At 40.7% G+C, this 26402-nt stretch overlaps 1 long non-coding RNA gene across 1 annotated transcript in view; it reads right to left on the bottom strand.

The window, feature by feature from the left end:
- Window positions 1–26402, bottom strand: part of LOC144339528 (uncharacterized) — a 182247-nt gene that overhangs the window by 11334 nt on the left and 144511 nt on the right. The window contains exon 3 of the long non-coding RNA XR_013414553.1: window positions 9904–10048. This is a non-coding gene — a long non-coding RNA (uncharacterized LOC144339528). The remainder of the gene's footprint in view (window positions 1–9903; window positions 10049–26402) is intronic.

Here is a 26402-nt window from a genome sequence, read left to right as displayed (position 1 = left end):
ATTTCAGCCACTGGATCACTCTCATATCATAATTGTGGACAGTCAAGGTGATTGAGAAAGGACGGGTTTGCCTATTTAGCACATGTTCTGGTCTGTAAATTGTACCTTTTGAAATCTACCCCAAATCTCAACCACCTCAGGGATGTTCCACTGTCAGCACAGAAGCCTCTAATGAGAAAGACCCAGGAAGCTGATCATAGTACTCTCATATTTTCTTGGGGGAAAGGTGGATTTTAAATTCAACTTCATCACCAATTTAATCTTAAACCCACTAGATAATCCCCATGTGAGGAGCTCAATACCAATTTAAGTGTTTCAGCCATCCCCAAGTTTTACAACAATTATGAAACTCTTTCAGCTGTTCCCAAATTGTTATGAAAATAGATTTTGTTTAGGATACAGGTACAAGAGAAGATCCTTCTTTTAAGGCTAAAGATACTTTAGTGTGTTCAAAAAGCTCTTTGCCTGACAAAGGACCCATTGTTTTAAAAGAAGCCAGAAGGGAGATTTCAGTTGGTTTTTCCCTACTTCTCCAGTCTAATTTCTATTGGATCTGGCTGCCTCTTGCCTCATTCTATTTAGATTACATTTCTAGAATCTGGCTTGAGTGACAGGAAATTACTGTATTACCTCAATTAGATAAATATAAACCAACTCCCCTGCCTAAATTGGGAATAATAAACCACAGAATCATGGAAACTTGAAAAACCATCAAATCAAATGTCTCATTAAATGATTTATGTTACAATAACTTAAAATAGTGACCATCCAACTACACTTTAAAAACCTCCCTTTAGAAACATTCTATGAGACAGTTTATCCCATGGATCCAAAATGGATATTTGGCTCAGTTTAATCATTTTAAAAATGTTTTAACAAGACCTAACTTTCTCTAACATGTACCCAGTTGTTCAAAAGATTTCCTACAGGCCATTGATGGCTCAAGAATCTGCAGACTCTTCCTTTGAGATTTATTTCTACTGGTAATTGAAAAATGACTAGTGTCCTGAAGTAATTTTAACGCATGTGAATCTTGAAACTACATGATCCATTAGCACGGAGTTCTTTTCAGAAAAGTATAATCTAAATAGCCAAAGATAATTTTTTAAGAGTTTCAGACTTTACTTACGTCTTGCAAAATGGTGATACAATCAAATGGTAATACAATAAAATAAACCCTGTCACTGTCACCCTCATCATTTTCATCCTCATCTCCAGAAATGGATAACTGCATATTAATCTGCATACTCTTATATAGCAAAAACTTTCTAAATCTTTCTTCTCCTAAGACATTTCTTTTTTTTTTTTTTTTTTTTTTTTTGAGATGGAGCCGCCCAGGCTGGAGTGCAGTGGCTGGATCTCAGCTCACTGCAAGCTCCACCTCCCGGGTTTACGCCATTCTCCTGCCTCAGCCTCGCGAGTAGCTGGGACTACAGGTGCCCGCCACCTCGCCCGGCTAGTTTTTTGTATTTTTTTTAGTAGAGACGGGGTTTCACCGGGTTAGCCAGGATGTTCTCGATTTCCTGACCTCGTGATCCGTCCGTCTCGGCCTCCCAAAGTGCTGGGATTACAGGCTTGAGCCACCGCGCCCGGCCAAGACATTTCTTTTCTTTTTCTACTTGCTTCTCTCCACTCTATATAGTGTGCTTCTTTCAGTGTTGCCCTTTTGTCTCTCTACCTGAAGGGAGGGTGAGAAAGAAGACTCTTCTGGACAGTGTGGAAGGTTAATATGAAGAAAGGCTATGAAAATTCACATTCATAACCTTTGATCCCACTGCTTCATAATAGCTAATATTTATGCAATTCATTTGATCCTGTGCCTAAAATGTCCCTCGGCCACTTCTTACGTAATAAATCCTCCCTTATTTTGACATGCGGGGGCATCAATCAAGTTATTATGTACATACTTAACCTGGACCATCAATACAGGGCACACTAGCAAAGTCAGCTCTAGATTGTGCTCCTTCTGGCTTTAATACTTCTCTGAGTATCTAAGAAGCAGGTCAGTGTATTCTACCACCTCAAATTCATCATGAGTGGTGGGCAATTGAGACTGTGAGTGTCTTATGGATTAAACTAACGTCTTCCCAACCACGAGGAAAAGAGAGGACAGAGCTAAGTAGGGAACATCTTGTTAATTAAAATGTCACCATTTGTCCCAGTGGTATAAGTGGGGTAAGATAAGACCCCAGCCCAAATATATGTAATGTGCCACTTCTTCCTCCAGATACCTGTTTTTCCTTCTTTTCTCCTACATAGGTAATTGAGGCAGAACATGCTTTTTGGAGAGGCCGGGAACCATACAAAGACAGGGGAAGAGAGTGCTAATGAAGCCATCCTGGGAATAAACTTTTCCTGTCTTATACCCAACTCCTTCGGGGGACAAATGTCTGCCACCTCCTCTTTTAACTCCCCAGCCCTCACTGCACTGGCCAGGCTATTTTACTTTAATATAATCATTTTACAACCCTATCCTGGGGTTACCCGCTCTACTAGAGCTTCATGTAAATAATACAGAATCAAAAGAAAAAGTCAAGTGGCAGGTAATGTGTCCTCCAGAGCAAATGTTTGTCTTGTGTTTTACCCAGAACTTTTTAAAATGTGCTTTGAAAACAAAAGACTGATAAAATGAACATTACAGTTTGGTGAAAATTATGTCCCAGTGCCAGCTCTCCCAACAAGAAACCTGTCTTTCAATCCCCTGTCCTAAGCACCAGGCATATCCACCACCGAGTGAAAGTATAAAAAGACACTCTGCAGTCGCCTAAGAATGGCATCTGAATTGTCTTGTCAGTTTGGTTTCTACTCTCAGTGGAAATATCTTTAAATAATTTAAAGTGGAACCCCATCAATATTTGCCACCACACTTACTCTCTGAACCTGGACATGTTGCTCTTTTGTGCCTCACCTTCCTTATCTCTGAATTACAATGATGGAGAAAGCATTTTACTTATATCCCAGGGTTATTATAAGGAAAACACAAAATAATGGAACGGGAAACCAGCATGCCAATAGTACAAATTCATTATTTTTTCTATGATTTCTAGTATATTTTGAAGATGATAAATTATAGGGATATTCAGGTCATGAGAAACTAGTTTAAGCAGTAACTAAAGAATTAAATCTGTAGAGCAGGATGTTTTCAGACCACTAAAAAAACAAAAACAAAAAAAAAGTTTTTCTTCTGCTTTTATTACTAAATAGTTTGACTCAATCCTCCCACTGTGTTCAACTAGAAAGACTACATAGAATTTTTTTAAAAATCTGTTAGAAGTAGTAGGAAGGTAGCAAAAGATTACAGGACCAAGAGCCAAGGGAAGATAGAAATCCACAGAAGTGAGCCCCGTGTTTGAGGTTGCTTTTCCATTGAGGGCATTTGTGAGTCTCAGAGAGGCAGGTGGAGATAAAGCAATAAAGTCAGTATTCCAATGGTAGAGTCCTTTCTAAACCTCCACCCCTGGGTGGGAATTCAAAGATCTGGGAGAGTTATACCCTTGGAATAAGAGTGAGCCCTTACACCAACTACAGCCCAACTTCAAATCATCTGGACAGTTGAGAAACTCACAACTGGAAATTGAATTAAGGTGCTCTCAAATTGCTAGTCCATTAAATTCCTGGCAGAAGCCAGAAAATCCTCTCTGGAAGAAAGTGATACCAACCAAGACCTGAAATTATTTCTCACATTTGTTTCCAAACAGAATGCCCAGTATATTTGTGAATGTTTGTACCCCCCAATGCCACACTGCCCTCCCCACATACATAAACACAGAAGGCATGTGATGAGACAAGTTGTTGTGGACTGAATGTCGTGTCCTTCCACAACTCATTTATTAAAGCCCTTACCCTCATGTGATGGTATTAGGAAGTAGGCTTTCAGGAGGTAAGTAGATTTAGATAAGGTCGCAAGGGTGGGGCCCCCATGCCGGGGTAGGTACAAGGATAAGAATAGACATCAGATTTCTATCTTTATGCATATTCAAAGAAGGGGCCAAGTGAGTACACAGCAAGATGGTGGCCATCCACAAGCCAAGAGGAGAGGCGTCAGAATGAACCGACCTTGCTGGCACCTTGATGTTGGAGTTCCCAGCTTCCAGGACTATGAGAAATAAGTTTCTATTGTTTAAGCTACCCAGTCTGTGATAGTTTGTCATAGCAACTCAAGCTGCTTAAGACAGAAATTGATACAAGCAAGATCAGAATCACAGGTTACCTGGAAATTGGAATTATCAGACATAGATGTTAAAATAACTACGTTTATTTATGGAGAGAAAAGACAAGATTGTTTTTTAAGTTTAGCAGAGAGCTAGAATTTATTACAAAAAAAGACACAGATCATGGAAAAATAACCAAATAAAAATTATAGAACTCAAATGAATGAATTTAGCAGCACATTATTCACAGCCAAAAAGAGAATTAGTGAACTCAAAGATGAGCCATATGAAAATGCCAGACTGAACCATGTAGAGGTAGAGTGGAGGAAAAAGTAGAAAAGACAACAGAAGAGATAAAATACAAGGGGAAAGTCAAATAGATATTTATTCATATTTCCATGGGGAGAGAAAACAGAGTTTCAGTGGAAGCTAGATTTAAAGAGATGATGGCTGACAATTTTTCAGAACTAGGAAAAGCTACCAATCCAAAAATCCAAAACACAGCAAAATCAAAGCATGAGTGAAGAATCCATGCTTAGGCACATTACAATAAAATTGCAGAAAAGCAAAAACAAAGAGAAATGTAGACTTAAGGAAAAAAATCACTGGCTTTTCAAAGAAGGCATGATTAGACCAAAAGCAACAACTACAAAAAAATGAAAATCAGAAGACCATGGGATATGTTTAAGAGCCAAAAAAACTACTGAGTTAGATTTCCATACCCAATTAATATGAATGAATGAATGAATGAATGAACGAATGAATGAATGACTTCATGAATGAAGGTAAGATACATGCATTTTCTGATGAAAGCTGAGAATTTGTCACCAATAGACTTATACTAAAAGAATTCTAAGGGCCAGGTGCGATGACTGACGCCTGTAATCCCAGCACTTTGGGAGGCCAAGGCGAGTGGATTGCTTGAGCTCAGGAGTTCAAGACCAGCCTGGGCAACATGGCAAAATCCTGTCTCTATAAAAAATACAAAAATTAGCCAACTGTGGTGGTATGCACCTGTAGTCCCAGCGACTTGTGGGGCTGAGGCAGGAGGATGGCTTGAGCCTGGGAGGTTGAGGCTACAGTGAGCCAAGATTGCACCACTGCACTAAACAAGAAGAAATCAAGTGGAAGTTGGAAACTATTTTGAACTGATTGAAGAAAACTCAAACTTGGGGATGCAACTAAAGGTGTGTTGAGAGGGGTAATTTACTTTTAATTATGACTTGCATGCACTTGTTCAAGAAAAGTTGAAAGTTACTGTGCTACCCCATTCTCTATGATGTGCTTATTTCACATTGTGTGCCTGTGTCAAAACATCTCATGCATCCCATAAATATATTCACCTACTATGTACCCACAAAAATTAAGAATTAACATTTAAAAAATTAAAAAAGTAAGTTAATGTGCTAAACATCTTTCTGGAGACGTTAAAAAGAGAACCACAAAATTAAGAGGAAGGAAATAACAATAAATCATAATGTAATAAAATAGAAAACACAAATGCAATTGAAAGGATCAATGAAGCCAAATGTAGGGTCTTTGAAAAGAGGGAAGGCACGAAAACCCATGTTAAAAAGAAAAAGGTAAACTTCTGTATAGATACTATAGTCATTAAAAAGGAATGTTAGAGCAATACATTTGAAAATTTGAATTAAATAGACAAGCTTCTCAAAAATACAACTAGCACAAACTGACAAAAAGTGAAAAAGAAAATATGAATCAAATTTGATTCTGATTAAAGAAAACTGAGTCTGAAATAAAATCCGTCCCACAAAGAAATTTTCAGGCCCAGATAGCTTTACTAGTGAATTCTACTGCATACTTGAGAAATAAATAAGAACCTTATTCAAATTCTGCCAAAGAAAAGGGGTGGTGGGGTGGGGGGAAGAAACTCTTAAATTGTCCAGTTTGTTGTATGATTTACATTACAAATGAAACTCGCAAGAACATTACAGAATGGAAATCTATAGACTAATTGCACTTGGAAACACAAATGTCAAAATTCTAAGAGATATCAGACAGATGATAGACACATTGTGCATGCACTCACACATACGATTTGGGAAAAGGATAAGACATCATGACTAATACAACTTTCATTTCACATTAGACTTTCAAATGATGTCTTTCCCTGGGTTAATGAAGGAGAAAATGATAGGATCATCTTAGTAGGTGCAAATAAAATTACTGATCAAATTACACATCTAACTTAATAAATTCAAAAGGTCTAGGAAAGCTACAAGTAGAAGGGACTTTATACTTAGGAATGAAATGAACACTATGCATCTGAGATTGTAAATGAGATAAAAATATTCACTATTAACACTTCTATTTCACAACGTGCTTGAAGTCCTAGCTAGTGTAGAAAGGTGAGAATAATAAACAAAAGGTGTAGAAGGATTAGAAAGAGAGGAATAAAACTGTCATTATTTGTAGACAATATGATATATGCAGAAAACCCAAAAGAATCTATAGAGAAACAAGTAGAATTACTCAGTAAACTCAGCAAGGCCTCTGAATCCAAGGGTTTCTGTGTGTGTGTGTGTGTGTTTTAAATTTCTCTGTATCAGCTACAATAGTTAGAAAATGAAAAGTTTTAAAGTTTGCTTTAACATCAAAAATTAGATACTTAGGAATAATTACAGGTATGAAGGCTTATAGACAAAAAAATAAAATGTTAACAGTCATTAAAGAGAAATTAAATAAATGGAGAAGTAAATGACTGAATGTTATTAATATAGAGATAGAATTTTCCTCAAGTTGACTATAAACCCACAGCAACTCAGATCCAAATTCCCATAGGTTTTCATAAAAATCGACAAGTTGATTCTAAAATGCATATGGAAATGTAGCCAGAGACTTAGAAAAAAACAAGATTAGAGGGATTGGAGGGGCTCACTCTATAGGATATCAAGATTTATTACAAGGCTATAAGAGTTTAAGAGAGCGTGGTATTGGTACAAAGATAAATAGACTAATAGAACAAAACAGAGGACATAGAAGCAAATCCAGGCATATATGAACACTTAAATAAAAAATGACACTACAGAGCCATGAGAAAAGGAAGATCTTTTCAATAGACAGTTCTTGGAAAATTGGATACCCATGTAGAAAACTAACAAAAAGAAACCCTACCTCACACCACATGCAAAAGACAGTTCCAGGCAGATTGTAACTCAAAGCATGAAGTGTAAAATTTTAAAGGCTTTGAAGATATTATAAGAGGATATCTTCATAATCTTGCTATAGGGAAAGACTTTTGAAACAGGACACAAAAGGCACTACTGAAAAAAAAAGATTGATGTATTAGACTACATTCAAGTTAAGAACTTCTGCTTGTCAAAATACACCATTGAGACAGAGAGGAGACAAGCTGCAGTAGAGGGTAAGGTACTTGCCACCTATATAATCAACAAAGGACTAGTGTCCAGAGGACAATATAAAATGAAAAAGGAAGAAAAGAAAAACACATTATTATTTAATAAGAAAAAGTCAGCAGCCCGATAGAAAATACACAATGACTTGAACAGGCACTTCACAAAAAAAATGGATATTGAAATGGCCAATAATCTTCAGTCATCAGGGAAATATAAGCTTAAAACGCAGTAAAATACCACTACACACCCACAGGAATAGTCACAATGTAAAAGGACTGACAATATCAAGCGTTTGCAAGAATGTGGAACAATAGAAACACACAAAAGAACACATACTGTGTGATTTCATTTACATAAAGTTGAAAAACAGGCAAAATTCAATTATAGTGCTTAGAGATACATTCATTTAGAAGGTAAAATTATAAGGAAAGCAAGGAAGCACTCACCATGAAAGTCAGGCCAGTGGTTACCTTTGCGGGGGAAGAAAGAAGGGAACCGTGATTTGGAAAGGAAATGTGGAGTGAGTGGGGTGGGAAAGTGGAAGAGTTGGCGATGTTCTGTTCCTCACCGTGGGTGTTGGCAAGACATGTGTTAGCTTTATATTTATTCTGTAAGCCATATACATATTTCCTGCATGTTTCTGTATGTGTGTTATATTTCACCATCAAAAGAACAAGCAAATCAGATAAATGAAAAATTTTTAGTTAAGCCAAAAAAAAAAAAAAAAACAGGAAGAAAAAGAAGAAAGAGATTGACGTCTTGTTGCTGGCTGAATATTCAAGTATTCCATAATAGGCTTAAACAAAAAAAGAGTAATTGCTGTGTATAATCTTTATAGACACACTGCCAGTACATCAGGGAGTTGGCACTCCTCCTCCTGACCATCCTCCCTGACTTGAAGAGGCCACTCTGGCCAAACAAATTGTTATTTCAGGAAGTGAGCAATGGAGATCACCACAGAGAAGATGCTTTATTATTAATAATTCTTAATAAAACCACTTATGAAGAGCTTACCATGGGCAAGTTACACCAAGTACTTTACAGATTTTATTCAATTAAACCCCACAACAACCCTCTAGTATTGCCCTGGTTTTCAGATGTGAAAAGTGAGGCTTACAGCAGCTGTGTGACTTGCCTGCCCAAGGTCTCTCAGGTTATACATTGACAGTCAGGGTTCAAGTCCAGGCAGTCTGCCTCTGGAACCCACACTTACCTTTCTACTAAAAATGGTGGCTCTCTATTTAGAAACATCATCCCCCACATAAGCTCTAGCTAACCGAAGACAAGAATTGTCCAATACAGCTGGGGTGCAAGTTATACCTTACTCTAGCTTCTGCACTAACTTCAGGAAAAAAGCCAGCATTTGATGATCCGTGTTCCTAACCCTTGTAGGAAACAGAGCTATCCCTTGTTTCCTTATGCAGCGACAGTTACAAACTGAATATGTGTCTGAAAGCTGAAACTGCATTCAATCAGCAGGAGTGAATCACGGCTAATAGACCTTGGACTGTAACGCATTAGATATTGTACTCTTGGGATCAGTGAGGACTCCCAAGGGCTTCATGCAAGACCTTTCAGTGAGCACTTCCTCTAGAGATAGGGTTTTTCACCAAGAGTTTGCAATTAGCTCTTAGATTCCAAAACATTTGAAAAATTGTTGAGATCCAAGTAGAGTACAGGATAGAGTATAGTAGACATTTGAATTTGGAGCTGCCAATCCCATCCAAAACCTACAGTTCTGGGCATGTGACTCCAGCTCGTCCAATCAGAGTTCTTCCCTACCATTTAGTGTACAAACATAGAAGCCCTAGACTGGGATGAGGTAGATTTGAAGTTCCTGTAAGTCATCTTGCTCATCATTTGGAGAAGTTTAAGGCAGGAGATGCTGTCCTAGGCACACTAGGTGAAGTTCATCCCTGCCTCATAGGAGCTGATGGTGAAGTTGAAGCAATAATACTGATTCAAGAAAGAGTGGGCCTGTGACTGAGTTCTGTGCAAGTTGGCAGTACAATGTCAACTGTACCTGTGACCAAATTGATTTCTCACCTTATCCCGCTATGAAGTAGTTGACTCTGTGTCATTCCTGTCTAACCCCCTGTGCCCACACACACAATTGCATGCCCTCCAAGCACCACCCTAAGGTCTGGGATTAGCCAATCAATTTTAATGCGTATTTAAAAGATTTTTCAAAGTGTGCAAGTCAGTGCGTAAGATGATAGATCATGTAATAATTAAAGCATTAAAAGAACCCAATTGAGGATTCTCTTTCTGCCAGCAGATATCTTTAGGTCAAGAAGGTCTATAAAAACCGGCAGATCATTTTCATTCCTTTAAGACAGGCAAAAATGACTTTGAATGTAATTAGATGTTCTTACCAATTTTCCTCTGCTAAAGCTCCACATCTTGTTCCCACGAAGCTCGCAAAAAGTTTAGAACTGTTGGTACGCTGAGCTGCAAATTGATGGTGTGATATTGCTTTGAAGACATAGAAGCACATGATATTGCTTGAATCATTTTTTTCTGTTAAATTAGAAATGATAAGCCAGAGTCATTGCTAAGAGAAACGTAAGCTTTCCCTTCTAACAGGCAGATGGCCCATCCTGGCACTGTGGAGGTCTGGGCTGCTGTTAGAACTCTGCCCCCAGCTTCTCATCCCATCTCTTGTGGTTCCTGCAGATTCTGGAGTCATGAGTTTGGAATAAGAAACATACCTAATGTAGTGAATCAGCATTTCTCTTTGATACCCCTATCAAAGTTTTGCTCTATTACTCTCCTCTCAAAAAATCTATCTATCAGGACACTTTTTAAATTTTAAGGTGGGAGATCTTGTATGTGGTTAATTTTAATTTCTTTAATCCTTTTGAAGAAAAAGACTCAATTGAAAGTAAAAGTAGTACAACAATGTAGAAGAAAAACATTTTCAGCAAAACTTAGTAACTCTTGGTTCTGGGCAAGACTTTATGATACTGCAGTTAAAAATACAACTTATATAGAATATTATACATCAGCTGTTGACTGTGACTCTTAAAATACATATCTGTACCCTCAAACTCACCCAAGGTCATACAAGAGAATGAACACATTAAAATAGAAAATGGGTTAAAATTACAATCCTTTTAAATGGGAAGCCAGATCATGCTTCTCTTCTACACTTTGGAGAGTCAGCCAGGGCCTGATTTCATGAGGCCTTGCACACTACAGTAAAGGACTTAGAATCAATCCCAGTCTCATCTCCTTTGGCAACCCCTCAGGCTCTCAGTTCCAGCCTTCCCACTACCTTGCTGTTACTGAATCACATCAAACATGGCCCATCTCAGGGCCCTTGCACTTCTAGTCCCCATCTGCCTGGAGCATCCTCCCTTCTTTCCTTCTTCCATTCAGGATTTGACTGAAATGTCACCTGCTCAGAAAGGCCTTCCTTAAGTGTCCAGTCTACAATAGTGCTTTTTTTTCCTTCTATGCTTTAACCAGTGTCTTCCGTCAGTGGGGGTCTCCAGTGGGAGGGAAGAAAGCAGGTCCCTGCCTGTAGTTCTTGTCTCCTGGACCATCTGGCTGCGCTTTAGAGAACGGACTAGCCTCCTAGCCCTCTTGCAGGGCATACAGATATGGCTCTTCATATACTCAAAGGTCTCTTTTGGGAAAAAATGAACCTCAGGTCCCCAAAGTAAGCAATCAACTAACTCTTCTATCACTGGGCTTCGTACCCCTCCTTGGAAAAATTAGAGACTTTGAGTATCTTAGGGTTGGAAAGGAGTTTAAAGAGTACATGGTTCAACCTATTGCTTTGCAAAGAAACAAACTATAGCCCAGAGACGGTATAAAACTTGCCTAGACACACAGAATGACAAAGCCTAGAAACGACACAGCTTAAAACCAGACCTTTCATATTTTCAGTCTCTTACTTAACACATAGAGACAAGTCCATAGAGATTCACCTGTTGATGCTTCCATACAGGATATTTAGAAGGTATTTGCATATGTGCATATCTGTCTTGCCGCAATACACATTTTATTCTAAGACTGGAGTCTCAGGAAAAGCAAGGTCATGTGAGATACTCTCTGTTCTTATTAGCTTTCAACTGTGTTTTCTTGCCAGGTTTCAACCCGTGATCTTTTGGTCCCAAGTAGAACTTGAACATAATTTAGGTTAGCCTATGTGTGAGAAACTGAAGTAGACTATAACTTATTTGAACATCAGTTTCATACTTAAAATATAATATTAAAGGTTTCATCTTTTTGTTTTTATAAAACGTCCTGTTCCAGGTAATAGACTTTTATCCATTAGCCTACAGATTTTCTCAGATGGTAGTATGAGCCTATATAAAAGGCAAAAGAACAAAGTTATACCAATTCAGTACCTTTAAATGGTGGAAAAGAAAAAAAATAATAACCCCATTAGGCTGTTAAGTGTGTCAAACCCCGACAAATTCTCAGTGTGACAATCCTTGAGTATATGTCTATAATAATTCAGCAGATAAGCCTTTTATTCAGCTACAGAGTTGTACACACTCCAAACGCAAGTGCCATTAATTAAATAACACACTCAGCAAACTCACAGAGTCATTAATTATCAAAGGTAGCCTGGTCCATGCTTGGCTCTAAATTCGATTATAAAAGGAGAGTGCAACTTACAACTAAGGAATATGCTGGAGGAAGGTCACCCTCAAAAACACGGTAAGAAGCAGCTGTCAGAGAAAGTCAATGACAAAGCATGTATGTCTTTTAGGTTTGCTTTTGCCCCTTCAGAGGGTTTGAAGGAAGGGAAAGTGTTTCACATCGTAGGGACTTTCTTTCTCAAAATTAGTTTTTCTCACCAAAAACGCAAGTAAACATAAAGTAATCCTTTTTCATTTTGTAGAGAAGAGTAATATCAGCTGAAGATTTAGAGACAATAAAGCCCGTCTTTCATAAGCCCCGTCAGGAGGAGAAAGTTGTTGAGGGGGGCGTCCTGGCTATGCACAGGCACAGGGAAGTGGATGTAAATAGAGCAAACACAGAAGACAGAAGCCTCACCGGCTTCAAGTGGGCAGCAAAGGAATGCCCCAGTGGTAGTGGAAGTTTTCCAAGGGTGGGTTTGCCTGGTTCTGTACCAAAGTATAAGCAGTTTCATTTGCCAGGAGGTGGTAAGCCCTGCAGGCTGTGGTCACTCATTCCCAAGCACAAGCTTTGGGATCATCTTTCTTGCGTTTACTGTTCCTCCTGTTGAGTTTATCCCTTCAAAGGGAAAACTGACAAGGCCGAGTCTGTGGTCGCTCTATAAACCACAGCTACCAGTGAACCCCCACCTCACCGCAGAACAGATGTCTGTCTGCACCTCTCCTCCTGAGGGGACTGGCCACATGGTGTTCAAGGCTGTTTTCTCCCTCCTCTGCCCTCAAGGAGGCAAGCACAGTGGATTGGGAAACAGACCCTGCTTAATGGGAATTCACACTTTCTCGTTGCAGGAAGTTGTGTTATTCATGAGTATGTACAACGTGCCGTGGAGGGATAGTTTTGAGTTACAAAGCTCACTGGGCAGTGGCTCTATTCTCCTGAGTCCAACTGCACACTGCTGGGTTTTGGGCCGCTGCACTTGGGGGTAACCCCTTCCTATCTCTAGATGGAAGTATAATTGCATCGCTTCAGAGACACTCATCAGAGTGGCTCTCCGATCCTTGCCATTTCTCCCTCAGCTTCCCTTTACCCATTTACTAGAAGAGATCGCCACCAGCAGCTTCTGTGGTCCAATTTCTGAGACTGGTTTATTAAGAAAAAGCTGAAAAGCAGAGGTCAGGGGTACCTGCCCTTGGAAAATTGCTCACCTTGTTTTTGGTGTGAGCAGAATGACTTTCTGTGGCTGCCTCAGCCTGTATCTCTAGCCTGCTAGGAATGAACAAGAAGTACTTTAAAAGAAGAGAGTTGTTAAAGAGGAGTTTTATGTTTGTGTCTCCAGACTGTTTTATTGGTGAGTGTGGTTACTTCATTTTAAAACCATGTCTGTGTCAATCCTTGCATGGAATCCTAACTGGCCATTTTATTAATCTTCATGGGCAAGGAGCAACATCCTCAAAGGACAGTTGTCCTATTCACATGGTTCTCCTACGCGTACTAAAAACAGACAACCTTAGTAGAATTGAATATTTGCAACTGAAACCTGCTGCATCTGAATTGCTTTGGAGCACTTGGGGCATTGTATTGGGAGCATATTTTGTACCAGAGTCAAAGGGGAGGCAGGCTTGTAGCTCATCACCCTCACAGTCACTGATTCCCCTCCAGAGGCTCAGGCCACACTCCAGACCAGTTAGCTCAGAAGCTCTGGGGGCAGGATGGCAGCATGACATTTTGTTTTTTTACCTCCCCAGGTGATTCCAATGAGCAGCCAAGTTGAGAAACACCACCTCAAAGAAACAGGAGGAAGGCGAAGGCCTGCTGGGTTTTTGTGGTCTCAACCCTTCCTTTTTCACCCTGTCAAGTTAGATTGACTATAGGCAGCTCTCACCCAGGTTCACCTGCAGAAGACACAGACATTCATCTATTTTCTTAGCTTCAAAGCAGAAGAGGCTGTCCTCCTCTAGGTCTGAGGAAGTCTAGGGGAAAGGAGTAACAGGTGGGAGCCTCCTTCATCTACACACTTGGTAAAAAGGTGAGTGTTGCTTTGAATGCACACAGAGGTGGTGGGGAAAGATAAGACAGGGCCTGACAACACCCGCATGTTCAAGGAGAAGTCAGTGTGGTTCACTTCGGACATAAGCTGGGACCCCTTTGGTACTTCTGCTTTCACTCTGTGCCCACTAAGTCATACAATAAAACACAAACCAACCTCAAAGATGTCCCTGTAGGTTTCAGGGAGAGATGGATGAGAAAGTTACAGCCCACAACCCGCAGCAAATCTTACACAAAAACTAAAGTTCCTCTATCAGACATTTTCATTTTTCTTCCAAATTCAAAGCTACCCTCTCCAAAAATCTCCTCTACTGTCCACAGCAAAAGAGCTCCCCTTCTGCCGTCATTCACCACTCTACAAAACAAACTCCCGATAGTGAGTGCTACCTATTATTTCTCAAGCATGCTTTTAGGGCTGGAAGTGGGGGTGGGGAGGCAGTTAATCTGCTACTATGTTGATTAGGAACTTAGAAATAATTGAAAATTGAAAAGCATATGTGTTCATAGAGATCAAATTTTGGCATTCTAGGCTCCTGCCCTCTTTGTCCCCTGAACTCCAGAAGCCCACATATTCTAGACTGCTCACCTGACACCTGGTTATCTACCACCTTGCTTCACTCTGTGTGAAGCATTTCCCAAAATGGGTTGGAAGCACCTTGAGGAAGCAGCCATTCGCCTGTTTGCAGGGCCCTCTTTGTACCTTCTCAGAGTCTTAATTGCATTTTAGCAAATCTTTTTGTTGCTATGCCTGAATAACATTGAACTGCACCACTGTCTATTCTAAAGGTGATATGGAAGGAAACTAGCTATATGAAAAGGGACACATTGTGTGAGGAAATCATCTAGAAGATGGGAAGACACATACACTGCCCAGATGCACCCTCTCCAGTAATGAGGTAGAATCCCACGGTGTCGCTGAGTACTGACTTTTCACTTGCTTTGACACTCATGAGTCTTGCTGGCAATGCAACACGAGGAATCAGTGATGATAATGATAATAACAGAGGCTGTCATTGAGTGAGCATAATAACGGGCTAGACAGGGCCTTAAGTGCTGTATGTGTATTAACCCATCTAGTTCTCTCCACAGCTCCCACAAGGTGTGTTCACATTGCGTAGAGACACACAGCTGGTAAATGATGCAGTGGACTTCAGACTCAAACCTTCACTCCTCAAAGTCTGCCATGCTCACCCAGTATACTTGAGCATGAAAGGCAGACTCTGTTTCCCATAATCTTCCAGGTTGGTTGGGAAAATGAAACGGCTGAAGACAGAGCTTTAAGAAACCAGGCCAAAGCTGTGACAGAGAGGAGCCACAGAAGCATTGCAAGTAGACTGACAGAGGCCTCCTCAGGTACGGATAGAGGCATCTGCAGAGACTCAGAAATTACAGGGTTGGTGCTGGACAGAGTCAGGGTGGGAAGGAACACAGGGCCACAGTGTTCAGAAGACCAAAAATAGAACTGAGGGAAACTTTTCCTAAGACATAAATCTGCCCAAGACAAGTGAGACAGAGGAAAAGAAAGGGAACATCCATTTTCAGGCCTGCGCAGGTGCTTCTGACTCAAAGTCAATAACTGTTCAAGGACAAGGGCCATGATGAATGATCAGAAGATGACCTGTATCTACAGACAAGGTGGGTGGTGCTGGCACAATAGTGGATCATCCCAATGCCATATAGGAATGAGACAGGTCCCCTTGTCCAGGTCGGCAAACTGTACTGAGTGGGGTACACATACCCCACTCTCCAGCCCTCACTTACAGATGTCAGTGGATCTGCAGGGAAGGGATCCTGAGCTCAGATGTGAGGCCTTCTGATGCAGGTTAGAAGCAGAAGTGATTCGGCCTCTGTATTTTGGATCCCAGAAGGGATAAGCTAGAATTCCAAAGGGATCCCCTGCCTTTTGACCTCTGACTTTGTTACTAATTTGTAAGAAAAGTGTAATACTAGACACAGAAAAATCTCCATGTACCATAGGCTGAAGTGGGTACTGGTGTGTCCTCACCAAGTTGGGGTTGAATGGGCTCACCTCGGTTCTGAACAGAAAGCAGCAGGGAGCTGGGTCTTCTCAGCTCAGTTTCCCAGTTCTGTGCCTGTGGCACTGCACTCAAAGCTGCAAACAGCAAACAGTAAGTGAAAAGCAATTTAAATCTTCACTGAAATCTCTTGAAAACGATGTAGGGGAAGTCCATTTGTGTTTCTCAACAATGTTTCTCAAAAATCTCCTCATGTATCGCACCCATGGTAGTGTTAACAAGAAGAGTCAAACTCTGTAAAATATTAAAAAAGATTTATTCTGAGCCAGATATGAGTGACCATGGCCCAAGACATAGCCTTCAGGAGGCCCTGAGAATATATGCCCAAGGTGGTTGGGGTGTAGCTTGGTTGTATACATTTTAGGGAGGTATGAGACATCAATCAAAATACATTTGAGAAATACATTCGTTTGGTTCAAAAAGGCGGTACAATTGGTGAGGGGGATGAGGGGGGAAGCTTCCAGGCTACAGGTAAATTTATACATTTTCTGGTTGACAACTGGTTGAGTTTGTCTAAAGACCTGGGAATAAAAGAAAGGAAATGTTCAGGTGAAGATAAAAGACTGTGGAGACTGAGTCTCATAGTGGCTGCCCTTAGAGAGAATAGATGACAAATGTTCCTATTCAGACCTTTAAAAGGTGCTAGACTCTCAGTTAATCTCCTCAGGATTGGGAGGGCCTGGAAGAAAAAGATCTAGCTATGTTAATAGAGATTCTTTACAGATGCACATTTTCCCTGACAAAGGACGGCCTTACAGGGCCATTTCAAGACATGGCAAAGAAACATGTTTTGGGGTAAAATATTTTGATTTTCTTCTTTATCACCTAATGTTATTCCAGAGTCATATTGGAAAGTGAGTCACAATATATAGGATTAAAGAAAACCCATCTGATGAGAATTTGTGGTTTGTAGGGCATGTCTCACCAGACCCCATAGATAGGAATTTGGGCAAGATTGTAAAAGTCAGAGCTTAGTCCTCAGTAGCTACCCCAAACATCTCCTAGCACCCTTTTTGCAATCTTTCCCAAACTTTATAAAATATAACCCAGGAAGTCCTCATTTGTATTTCCCTCTTATTTAATTTTCTCTTTCCTGTTATACTCTGCTTTCAATGTCCTCCAAACTAGCAGTCCCAGCTAGCCCAGTTCTTCCCACACTCATTTTACTGATACCAATAATTAAGGCCCGGAAGCTAAGGCTCCAACAGAGGGGGTGGGGGCAGTGCCCTGAGATGCATTCCCATGCTCTCCTGGATGCGGAGCTGGGCCACTATACCACTACACCACCAAGGAATTTCCTCATTTTCTTGCTAAGTAAGATTAAAGGACTTTCTTCCTATGTTCCCATTTTATAAGTGGAAACTGTTTTAGGCCTGGCCTGAGATACTTGACCTTAAGGTATCTTGGCCTTGAATCAAAGTTCATTCTGCCTCCTGCACAGTACCTCAACAATTCCTCAAATCCGGGCTTGAGCAACTCAGATGTGGAGAACCTGCTAAGAAACTCGGATTCCTGGGCCTTTATCCAGACCTGCTAAGTCATCATGTAGGAGACAGAGCCCAGAAATCTGTGTTTTTAACAAGTGGTCAGCAGGTAATTCTGACAATAACTGTTTGGGAACATATTCTCACCTAATTAATACAGACCTGAATTGGCTTGTTCTAGGTAAGCTTTGTGTCTATAACAGACACTCTTAAGAGACCATGCCACTGACCTCTGGTGACAAGGGCAGTAGGCAGAGACTACAGAAAATGTGACAACCCAGAGTGACTGCAGGTATCAGCAGAGCTGCAATCCATCTATTTTATGTAATTCATCCCTGTCAACAGGGCCTCTTGTAAAATGTTAATGGCAATCTAACAGATTAGCAGTAAACAAACTTATATTTTGTTTATTGCCATGACTCAAAAGATACTATTGGTTCTAACTAAATGTCTGTTTTTATGTTCCATCATTTCCAGGCATGAAAGTAACCTGAACAAATCCCAAGGCATAAGGAAATGGGTCTCGTTCTCTAGGACTCTGCGGCATTAGAAATGAAGCTAAGCAGACTTTATTACTTCCTGCAATTCTGCAACTTTTTGCAAAGCGTTTTATTACACTTGTGGAAGCCATAGGGGCTATGTTTCAATCATGATGACTGACAGGCTAACTTCAAAACAATGGCATCAACAGCCTTTCCACACTTTCTTGGCTATGTACTTGGAATAGAACCTTTCCTAAATTGTCCCTTAGCCTGGATGGAAATAAAATGGTAGTTAAAATATTTAGCCCATGCTAACCTAAAAATTGATATCTTACAGCCTCTGAAAGCCTTAACTCAAGAAGTGGATCTCTTAGAACTAGTGTGCTTCCTCTAAACTAAAGGTTTGTTGAGGCTAAGATTTAGAGTTTCCATTTTGGTAGGTAACATGATAGAACAAGAAATGTACAACCTTTCCTCAGTTATATTCTCCTCCAGCCTTCAGTGCAGAGAAGCAAAGCTCAGAGAGCTTAAAATGGCAAAATTAGCTTCAGGAACAAAACAAGCATGTAATGCAGTGATAGGACCTTTCCGACTGAGCTGTTTGAGTGGCAGGAGTGTAAGGAGTGTTAGCAAGCCCGCCCCTTGCCAATAATAGTCCATTTCTCTAAGGAAAGACAACGGTAGTGGGCTCTTTCTTTCCTCAGTTATATTAATAAATGTGGGGATTAGAGTTTACACAGGAAAATAAAACACATCTATAGCACTGTTACAAAGGACAAAACCAGGATTTTTCTGTTTCACACAGACTCTTCGAGAATCTCCTTAGGCTTATGGGGACTCCCAGACCCCAGTACCATCACCAACACATGGTGTATCAGTTTCCTGTGTTTGCGATAGCAAATGACCACAAATGGAAGTTTATTCTCTCACAGTTTTGGAGACCAGAAATCCAAAATCCAGCAAGGTCACATTCCCTCCAGAGGTTCTGGGGCAGCACCCATTCCATGCCTCTTTCCTGGCTACTGCTGGTGGCTGATGATCCTTGGCACTCCTTGGAATCTTGCTGGTCTCTGTCTGATCTCACTTTCCTCCTCCTCACTCTGGGTGACTCTTATAAGAACACTTGTCATTGGATCCAGGGCCTGCTTGAATAATCCAGGCTGATGATCTCAATATCTTTAACTTCATTACATCTGCAAACTCCCTTTTCCCAAATAATGTCCCATTCACAGATTTCAGGGATTTGACGCAGACATATCATTTTTTGGGAGCCAACATTGAACCAGTGACTTCCGGCATTTGGCATTTGATGGTTTTGATCTGGTATAAGACAACAGACTGAGTAGAAATCAATGGCATCTCATTTAAAATCTTATTAAATGCCTTTGCCAAATCCCTGTTTATTGGGAATGATTGTTGCTGCTTCCTTGAGACTGGAAAGCCCTCTAGTTCCCAAGCCTGGTCTAGGATGTTTCTCTCTTAGCTGAAGGTAAAAAGCACTGCAGTCTGAACAGGATGTACTCAGTAGAGAAAATGCCAGTGAGAGAAGATGGCAAGTACTGGTAATCTTCCCTCCGCTAGAAGGTTACTGATTTGTGATCCAGAGAACAGCCCTAAAAGTAACAATTATTCTTATACCCAGGATGTCAAACACTGATCCTGTCTCAGGTTGTCATGGCAAATGTCACCAGAATGCCTGACCCCCTCCTCCAGGGCTAATTTCACTGTTCGACTTTGAATTGAAATGAATAAACGCTTGGTCACATCGAACAGTTAGTTGAGTCATACTGCAAGCCTACTTGCAGTTTTTTTTTGTTTGTGTTTTTTTCCATTTTGTCTATGCAACTAAAACCCTGGGAGAGTTTCATTCCTACCTATCAATCCATGTGTTTTCTCATTTCAGGCTCTTCCTGTAATTCTGGCATGGTTTGGAGACTGTGGAGGCTGCAGATGGGGAAGACCAGCCTGAAGCGCTCTATTTCTGTGCTGGCCCCGTGAGGCCATTGTAAACACGAACTGTTTCCAGAGTCTTTTAGGAGATGTTTTTTCAGAGGTGTGTGAACCAGAGCAACTCCATCTTGAATAGGAGCTCATTATTATATCAGGTAAAATGAGGTTGAAACCTACTGGGCTGCATTCCCAGATGGTTAAGACACTCTAAGTTACTGGATGAGACTGGAGGTCGGCACAAGATACAGGTTATAAAGATCTTGCTGATAAACACAGCTTGCAGGAAAGAAGCTGGCTAAAACCCACCAAAACCAAGATGGTGACAAGGGTGACCTCTGGTTGTCCTCACTGCTACACTCCCACCAGTGCCATGACAGTTTACAAATGCATGGCAAAGTCAGGAAAGTACCCTGTAAGGCCTAAAGAGGAGGCAGGAATAATTCACCCCTTGTTTAGCACATCATCAAGAAATAACCATAAAAATGGGCAACCAGCAGCCCTCGGGGCTGCTCTGGGGAGTAACCATTCTTTATTCCTTTACTTTCCTAATAAACTTGCTTTCACTTTATGGACTTGCCCTGAATTCTTTCTTGTGTGAGATCCAAGAACCCTCTCTTGGGGTCTGGATGGGGACCCTTTTCCTGTAGCAGTTTCAAGAATTAAACAAAGCCTAATAATACCAATATGGGAAAAGCCAACTATGACTCTATTTGCTAAAGTGGGTCTGTTCTGCATGGAGAAAATACCAAAAGCAATGAAAACCAATGCTTAATTCAGAACAATGTCCCTGGCAGAATCCTTCTTCTCTCTGATTTCTTCTTGGGCACAAATACCCACAACCCTGTTTCTCTTTTGCACAAGGGCTGCAGAGTTGCTAATTTTATGGTGAGCAATGGGTAACTGGATGTGTGCATGAACATCCCTTTCCATTATCACATGTCTGTTGTGCTAGTCAGACAGAAACAGCACAGCAGCTACTCCATCCTTGTACTGACAACATTCCAAAGAAGATTCTCCCATTATCTTTGAGTTCTCACTTTTCCAACTCTCAGCTCATTCCTATCTTTATTGTTATACCTGTCACCAAAATCCACATGGTGGAAAAGAATCATCCTCCATTTTTGGCAGGGAGGTTTAAAGGATCTTCCCCCATGATTGCTTTCACCACAGTTGACCCAAAGCTATAGAACAATACGTTCAAATCCCCACCAATTCTTTCAGATGATGACCAGGAGCCGTATGTCTTACTGAACAGAAACCTCTCCCATTCATCCTTCCCTGAATCCAACCTCCAGACTAAGGTCTGGACATGAACCTACTTCTTCTGGGAGTCTCCATCTGTTGAATGTACTTGCTCAACATGCTGCTAAGAAGGAAATGAACTTTTGTTGAATATTTGTTGTAGATGTATCTGTAAATGTTATTTAATTTATACAAGATCCCCATACAATGTACATGGAAATTTATGCCTAGAAAGATTCAGTAACTTGCTCAAGGTCACAAAGTTGGCAATGGGTGGATCTGAGATTTGAACTCAGGTGTAACCCCCAAAACCCATGTTCTTTGGAGAGGGATTGGTAACCGTGGACTCTCAGCAAGTTTACCATTCCCAATTTCTCTCCTGAGTCTACTGAGTCGGCAAGTCACTCCTTTGTGCTGTTGTACATAGACACAGGGGGAGGAATGGTTAAAGAAAAGCAAGGGATATCCAAATATTCTCAAGGTGAAAACATCCCTTAGTTATGTAAGTAAATGCAAATAATGGCATTTGTATAAGTTAATAACAGAAGGTTGGGGGGGGAGATGTTTCTAAAAATGTTTACTTTTACCCTAAAGCAAATGTGTTAATCAAAGGTTAATGATTACCTAACCTGGAAATCAAACTATGTAAAATAATTAACATGTAATTTCTTAGTTATCGGAATAAAACCTGGGTCATTCCCACTTGGAGCGACTATGACTACGACCAACAACCCTCAATCATGGTCACATCCATGTAGTTCACTTAGGCCCTGAAAATATCTTTATTACCTACTATGGAACAGCAGCGAGGTGGCCCTTAAGGCATAACTGGAAAGTAGAGAGACTGCTAAGGTCTGTTTGTCTCCCCTCCGTGATTCCTATGTTAAAACCTAATCACCAATGAGAGTGTTAAGGGGAGTAAGGGCCTATGGGAGGTGATAAGACTGTGATGGCAGAGTCTGTTATAAAAGAGGCCCCAGCAAGTGGCCTTGCCCCTTCCACCATGTGAGGACACAGTGAGAAGGCACCATCTATGAACCAGGAAACAGGTGCTCACCAGATACGTAATCTGCCAGCACCACGATCTTGGGCTTCCCAGCCTCCAGAACTGTAAGAAATAATTTTCTGTTGTTTATAAGCCACCCAGTTTACGGTATTTTGTTATAGCAGCCTGAACAGATTAAGAGAGTAACCATGGAGGAATGGGAAGAGCAGGCCTAGTTTCAGTAAGAATATAGAGTCAATTCTAGGCACTGAGAAGATTTTTTTCTAAATCTATTCTTCCTCATCACATTGGATCCTCCTCATCATCAGAATACTGGATACTACTAAAGAATATCTGTGTGCCAGTCATTATACTAAGGATTTTCAAAGCATTATTTTAAATAAGTCTTTAAAAAATTGACGTTTCCTTCCTTTCTTCCTCCCTTTAAAATTTTTTTATTTAACAAATATTTATGCAACACCTATTGTATGCCAAATACTATATGTACTAGGATACTCAGTGCTGAGCAAAATTATCTGTAAGTAACTGTTGTTCTCCTTCTATAGATAAGGAAACTAAAGCTTAAAGAGTATTTAACTTGCTTCAGGTCAGACACTAAGAAGAATGCCTGTCTATATATGAACGCCTTGCCCTTTTCCCTATGCCAAGCTGTTTCTCAGAAGGCAGGAAGGGTGAGAACAGTAGATATCCTGTGGGCTAACTCTTGTTTTTCCCTACAGACGAGGCCCAATAAACATACCTACTTTCTCAGATCAGAATTAGGAGGGGAAACTCTGTTTAGGCCACTAAGTCTCAATCTTTGTCATTTCAATGAGCATTTACTGGATACCTTCTGTGTGCCCATCTCAGGGAAGGCCTCGGAGAGCTAAAGGGACTTTCCTGGACTCTTTAGTTCACCCTGCAAATGTCCCACTGTCCTCTCATTTTCTGATAGCACAGCAGCATTTTGCTCACTCTCTGAGTGTTTTGTCTTGTCACCCTGGCTTGGGGTGCACACCTCCCTTTGGCATGCCTGCTTCCTAAGGAAGGAATTCAAACAGTGCTCCCAGATTCTAAAGGAGTCCCGTGCTGCTGGTCCAGGGTCACACTTCAGTAAATGAACTTCCCATCCAGGTTGCTCAGGTCTCCCACTTTTCTAATTTTCTTTCTTGCCCCTCACTCTTTTTCTTTTTTTCTCCTTTATTCTTTTTCTTCTCACTGCCAGAGAGAATAAAATAAGTCCATAACTTTACGAGACAGTCTAAAGCAGTGGTTCTCATGTCTTCGCCTCCATCAGTATCACCAAGATACTGATATTTAAATACTTGTTAAAACTGATTGCAAGGCCCTACTTCCAGGGCTTCAGATTCAGTAGGTCTGTAGTGGGTCCACGGACTGACAAGTTCCCAGGTAACACGGATACTGGTAGGTCAGGGCCCACACTTTGAAAACCACTGGCCTAAAGGAATTTTTTTTTGAAGTAAATAAAATGTACTTAATTGTTCTTAATGCAGAATTCAGCTTGTTTTTCAGGCCCTGTATTTAACATATCTTAATCTGGAAGTAATGAACTGCAAGTTAAATCCAATCAGGCCACTCAAGCATCTCCAGTAGGTTTTTAGAGTTATTTAACACTGCAGAAGCCTTCTTGTCTGGGCTAATTAAGTGATTAGTTTAGATCGATAAATGAACAATAGGAAAGTGGGGCAGCTACAGCTCACTACCAACTTAATAAAATGGTGCTCACTTCAGCCAAGAGAAGTAGCATGGGTTTAAAATTGGTCTTAGCTGCTAAAGACTTTAACGTGTCTATCTTCAGGGAAAAGGAGCTCACCCACACTCCAGCTGGAATATGGTTATGGTTGCTGGGCTTGATTGGTCAATGAACTTCCTTATAAGCCAGAAGTGCCATTTTGAACCACTGACATTCATGTCTGCCTCCCATAACTGGATATCAAGTATCGCCAGAAACTCCATGCATGGGTGTGTATAGGTGCATCTTAACTCATAAACCCCATTGTGGTGGTGCTTCATTCACAATTCAGTAAGGTTCAAAGGCTAAAGAACCATAGCTTTGGAAGTCTGCATCACCTTACAAGTTTCACATTTTTAGGGGAAGTGAATGGTAGGGAGCTGGCATTTATTGTGCATTAGCCTCATGTACCAATGACATTTTGAGGCGGGTAGTACCAGCCTGATTTTACCAACAAGGAACATGAGACTCGGACAGAATGTCACCCAAGGTGGTGGTGGTGGTGGTGGTGGTGGTGGTGGTGGTGGTGGTAGATGATGATGAAGACAATGACAATAATAGCACCTAATATTTATTGAGCACTTCCCATGAGATTATGTTCTAGACATTTTTTCTAAGTAGTCTATATTAACAACTTATTCAATCTTCACAACAACCCTCTAAGTAAATTCTATTATCCCATTTTACAGATAGGAAAATTACAGCACAAAAGATGTGTAACTTTCCCTTGGTTACCCAGTTAGTAGATGTCAGAGCTTTCATTTGAATCCAGATGATGTAAATCCAGAGTCCACAATGGTACCTTTCTGGCTGAGATGCAAACCCAAGTCAACCAAACTCTAAAGCCCCATCTCCCTGCTGCCCTTAACTTCCTCCTGGGGAGAGAACCTAGTGGGCCTCCTTCTCTCATAAAGCTAACTAAAGACTGAAGACTAAAGCTAAAATGTTCCCTAGCACTCTCTTTATCCCTGTGGAGAGCTTATCTTTGTACATTCATAGAGAATCTCACAAACTAATGCATCCAGACATCTGGCTTCAAGGGAAGGTAGATCTACTTTGGAAGTAAGCCGTAAAGGGGAAAGGTTTGTCATTGTACCAAGGGCGGTTTTCCCAAACTTTAGTCCTCCTGAATCTTCCCAACCTTCAATACTTTTGCCATATCTACAGAATACCTATGTTATTTACTTATTATTTTTTCTTTTAATTTTTGTTTTTCTTACATTGTTCAGTGAAAAGGAAACTCACAATTACTGCAGCAAATAGAAAACCAGTATCCCTTGCTATAAATATAGCAGCTAACTGTAAGGATGAATACCATGAAAAAAAGTTATTACATTCTAGCTGGGTACCGTTGCCTGCCGAAAGCCCTGTTCGGAGTCTGGCCTTCTCACTTTATTACAAAGGGACATTAGTAAGTGTTAGAGAGGCGTTAAAATACCCTAGCACCAGACAGAGTCCTGCTCTTGAGGCTGGAGGGAGAAGTGGAAAGGGAATAACTTCTCACCTTGTGATCTGATGGTTTTTTGGATGCTTTGTCCATGGGCCTTCCCAAATCCTCCTATGCCCCAGTAGTGATACGCCTCCCACCACGGGCAACACAGACCCAGCTGTGCATGGCCTGCCAATGCCCTGGCCATGCTCCAGGGCCATCACGAGCTTCCTCTGTTGCTTTCTGTGTATCAGACACATCTTGAAAAAGGGAAAACTATCTCATGTTCAGGTGCCTCAGGGATACAGGCAAAAATCAAGGAGAGAAAAGTGATTATGCTGTCAAAGAAGCAAAAGGAGCTTCCAACAGTAATAGTGATCATTGAGGAGTTTTTCTTTTGAACAGAAATGCCTTTGATAGTGCCTTCCTCTATCCTTCTGTTATTTTCTTGCAAGAATGAATAAGCAGGAAGAAACAAATGGGCACTTTTGTGTTTTAGGATCATCTGCTATAGAAAAAAAAGGGGCTGCCCAATTTCAAGGGCGGTGAGTGATCACTATGTCTCCATCTCCATACCCATCTAATAAAGAAAAGAGAAGAGAAGGGGAGAGAAAGAAAGGAGACAAAGAGAAGGAAGAGAAATAAATCCAGCAAAGAGGGTTTCATAATGCACTCCTTGCCCTCAACTCCAAGGATCCTAGAATATTCATAGTCTTCAGTAACCTTAGAAAGGCATTAAAACCCCCTTCTTCCATTCTTCTAACCCAAGCTTCTCCTTTCTAGCTGGGTAGAGCCCCCTCTTTGGTGACGTAATTAGTGTACAGAGTAAGAAGTTTTACAACATATTGCACAGCCATTTTAAATGAGAAAA

The sequence above is a fragment of the Macaca mulatta genome, chromosome 2, assembly GCF_049350105.2.
Source record: "Macaca mulatta isolate MMU2019108-1 chromosome 2, T2T-MMU8v2.0, whole genome shotgun sequence".
Taxonomy (NCBI): domain Eukaryota; kingdom Metazoa; phylum Chordata; class Mammalia; order Primates; family Cercopithecidae; genus Macaca; species Macaca mulatta.
This window is presented reverse-complemented; position numbering and strand designations above follow the sequence as displayed.